Source organism: Neopsephotus bourkii, unplaced genomic scaffold (genome assembly GCF_033783945.1).
Source record: "Neopsephotus bourkii isolate Nb327-2 ecotype Australia unplaced genomic scaffold, CSIRO-AGI_Nbou_v1 NB_140, whole genome shotgun sequence".
Classification (NCBI taxonomy): domain Eukaryota; kingdom Metazoa; phylum Chordata; class Aves; order Psittaciformes; family Psittacidae; genus Neopsephotus; species Neopsephotus bourkii.
Genome location: NW_026900657.1, coordinates 1,614,439 through 1,618,372, shown reverse-complemented (window position 1 = coordinate 1,618,372; position 3,934 = coordinate 1,614,439).

The window sequence follows — 3,934 nt, the reverse complement described above, 5'->3', positions numbered from 1 at the left end:
GCCTTTCCTTGGCTGGGACCATCAGGAGCATCTGCTGCATGGTCGGGAATAGCTCAACTTAGCAAACCATCAGCTGGGCACTGGCTGCATCCTTCTGTGGGGAGTGATCCCGCTCCATTGCTGCAGGATCTGCGCCAGTGCAGTGTCAACCCCTTTTGGTGGGCTGGAGGGGGGATATGGCATCACTGGACCCAGCTATTGATTCGCTGAAGCTGTTATCCAAGGGTTTGGAAACCAGTTCTGGGTCTGGGAATTTATGAGAAGCTAATGGAAATTCCAGGAAAGGGCAAAGAAACCCTGGAAAGGTCCCAGTGTTCCCAGCAAGCCAAGGGGAGTCTGGAGAGCAGCAGAAAGTTCCCAGCAAGCCCTAAAGACCTCCTAGATGGGCTCCAGTCCCACCATCCCTTGAAAAGTACTGGGGAATTCCTGGAAAACAGGAGGAATTTCATAGCAGGGTCCTAAAACCGTGTGGAGATTCCCCCGTGTTCCTGAGTGTTAACAGGGATCTGCATCCTGCTCCCAGCACAGGGATGCTGGGTGATGGGCCGGATACAGCTCCCGCTCTTCTCCCTGCATGGGCAGCCCTGACCCAGGTGGAATGGGAGCACTCACAGTTGGCAGGAGGGGAACAGCTTCCCAGAGCATCGGAGGAGCCCCCCAAACGTGTGGGACCTGATGGGCTTTCCTGCTCCCACTCCCTGGAGCTCTTGGCTGGTGCGGAGAAGAAAAGCATCCCTCCTCTTTCCGCAGGGAGATGTCTTTGCTGAGCCAGGCAAAACCGCAGCCAAGAGCCCCCAGAAATAATGGTGCAATTACTAAAGTCATTATGCTGGCTGCTGTACAAATCCTGCCCAGTTAATGTCAACAGCAAGGGGGGGCAGCGAGCGGGGCCTGCTTTAATTAAACCTTCCCGGCCAGTCGGAGGAGACGACTCCTGTTACTGCCTGTATTCCCGGCAAATAAAGGTCTCCCACTGCCGGGAATGTCCCTCCATCCCCTGTGATGTAGGGCAGCTCCATGCACAGGGCCACAGCAGTGGAGAGGGGAGGGATGGAAAGCGATGGGGTCCTCCACACCCCTTTGGGTTTGTGGTACCTGTCCCTGTCTGAAAGTCCCATCATCGGGACAAAGGTGCATGGGAAGGGGATGTGGCTGGAGGCATCTCAAGGGGAGCACAACAGGGATGTGCTGGGGTGGGATGGGGGAAAAAGGGCCCTGATTGGTAGCTGTTGGTGGTTGGGAGAAAACCCACAGTGTGAGAAAATGATGGGGCAGAGGGAGGGAGGGAGGGAGTGATGGAGGGATGGATGAAGGGAGGGAGGGAAGGAGGGATGAGGAGGGAATGGGGAGAGTGGGGCACAGCTGGGGAGGGAGAGAGGGGAGGAATGGAGAAGGGAGGGAGGGAGGGAGGGAGGGAGGGAGAGAGAGAGGGAGGGAGGGAGGGAGGGATGGATGGATGGATGGATGGATGGATGGATGGAGGGATGGATGGATGGATGGATGGAGGGATGGATGGATGGATGGATGGAGGGAGGGATGGATGGAGGGAGGGAGGGAGGGATGGGTGGAGGGAGGGAGGGAAGGAGGGATAAGGAGGGAATGGGGAGAGTGGGGCACAGCTGGGGAAGGAGGGAGGGAGGGAGGGCTGAGGATGGAATGGGGAAGAAGAGTGGGGCACAGCTGGGGCCGACCTCTAGAGAAAAATCCCTGGTTTCCCCCTCTTTCATTCCCTGATTTTATGCTGCATGAAGGGGTTGGATGCTTTATGAGGTCTGTGTTTGGGGGCAAGGGGGGGGGTTAAGTGTGTATCAGCTCTTTAAGGAATCTTTAAGGCAGGATGCGAGGGGACCAAGCATCCCTCTGGGAGGTAGAGGCGTGGGGTTGCATCCCCAGCTCTGCCTCCTCCTCACAGGTGGTTGTGCAGCCTCACCACGCTGCATTAAAATGCAAATTGGTCCCTGCCTGCTGGGAGCAGATAGTAAAAGCTAAACAGGAAAAAGGCAGCGGAGAACAGAGAACAAACAGGGAACAAACAGAGGGCAGCGCGAGAGGGGAGCTGCCACAGAGCATCCTTTTCCATTAGTTTCCTATTTTCCCTTCAGTGAGAGTTGGTTGTTTGGTGGGGAGTGTTTAATGGGAGCCGAAGCAATAAGGTGCTGGGTTCAGACTAGCTGGGTGGCCTGTGCCAGCGGGTGCCACCAGCCCCCAGCACCAGTGTGGGCTGCAGCATCCTGAATCACAGCATCTCCCACTGTTTTCCTGGGTCTTTTTTCATTCTATGTTCCAGCTGATCATTCCTGATGGGGAAAAATGAGATCTCAGCAGTAGGAGTGAAGGGAACCAGCTGGGAAAGGGACCAGGCTCCAGCAAAGCCTCCACAGTGTTCCCATTTTTCCTGGGCTTTATCCCCAGCATTTTGCCTGCTGCTCCAAGGGCATCAGGAACCCAAATACACGTTGGGGAGCTTCAGCTAATGGGATGGTGGGTGATGCTCAGGGGCAAGTGTGTGTGTGTGCATTTATAGGTGTCTGTATGTGCATACACGCACCTTTGCACCCTAGCAAAGCCCTTTGCATCAATGTATACATGGACTGCACACATACATCCTTTATATATATATATTTATTTATACAAATATATAAATATATATATGCATAGACATATTATATATGCATATATATACATTTGTATAAGGTATAAATATATACATATGTATGAAGTATCAATATATACATATTTATATATCAATATATAGATAGCTATACAGCTGTATAGAAGATTTTGCTCTCTTCATTGAAAAGCAAAGCCACACTGAGCAGGTCTCTCGCCCTCCCTCGTGCCCTCACCCAGCACCGCACCATCCCCATAAGCAGTGATGCTGGATGGAGGTGCCTGGGTGGCAAGAGCTGCTGGCAGGACATGGGCATGAGAGCATCATCAACCCCTGCCAACAGCTTGGGCTCCCCTGGGCCCATGGGTGCTGCCTTCCCAGGGGCTCTTGGAGACCCGAGACAGATCCATCAGCAGAAATAGGAAGCGATGGGCTGGAAAACCAGTGCTGATGCTTGGTGTCAGATCTTGGGCCTGGCTACAGCCATCGAGCACTGCTCAAGGGGCTCTGGTGGAAAGCAGCCAGAAAAAGGGGGGGTGGGGGGGGGGCACACATCAGCTCAGCCACAAGGACACCTCATGCTGATCCTGTTCAAGCTACCTCATCCCTGACCCATCACCTTCCACCTCCCTTGGGACGTGCTCATGGAGCTGGATGCTGTGTTATTACAGGGATGAGATTTTATTAAGCACTTTCCTTACCTTTCCCCTCTGCTTTTTCACTTATTACTACTTTTTTAACAGCTATTCATAGATGTTAATGTCACAGGGAGGTCTGGCACTTCCAAGCAGGGAAGTCGGCTGTATTAATTTCACTGCTTGGAGCTGCTGTCAGCTTAGTGGCTTGTTCAGCCAGACCTGGGTCCTTTAGATAACAGGGCACAGCAAAACCTAACAACTGCATCATCCTCCTGGCCTTTGAGCACATCCCAATCCCCCTGGATATATGTATATACAAACTCAGCACAGAGCTCGCAGCTAACTTTTAAGGCCTCTGATAAACTCTTCAAAGAGGCTTTTGAAACACCGCACACAACCACAGGCTGCTGCTTGCCCAACAGGGAAACCGAGGTGCTGCAGCATCACCTGTGCCTGAACCCCAAGCTGTGATCAGGCTGCCCACGGGAGGAGGGGTTTGGAGAGGGGAAGCCCCAAATCCACAGCTTTGACCCCAAAGCACTCAGAGCTTAGGAGGGGGGCCCAGGACCCTGGCTCTGTGTGTGTGTGTTTGTGTGTGTGTGTCCACCCCAAACCACTGGTAGCATCCCCTCCCTGGGCTCCCCAGCAGAGACAGGGGCCCCTCACAGTGCTGTGATACCGTTTG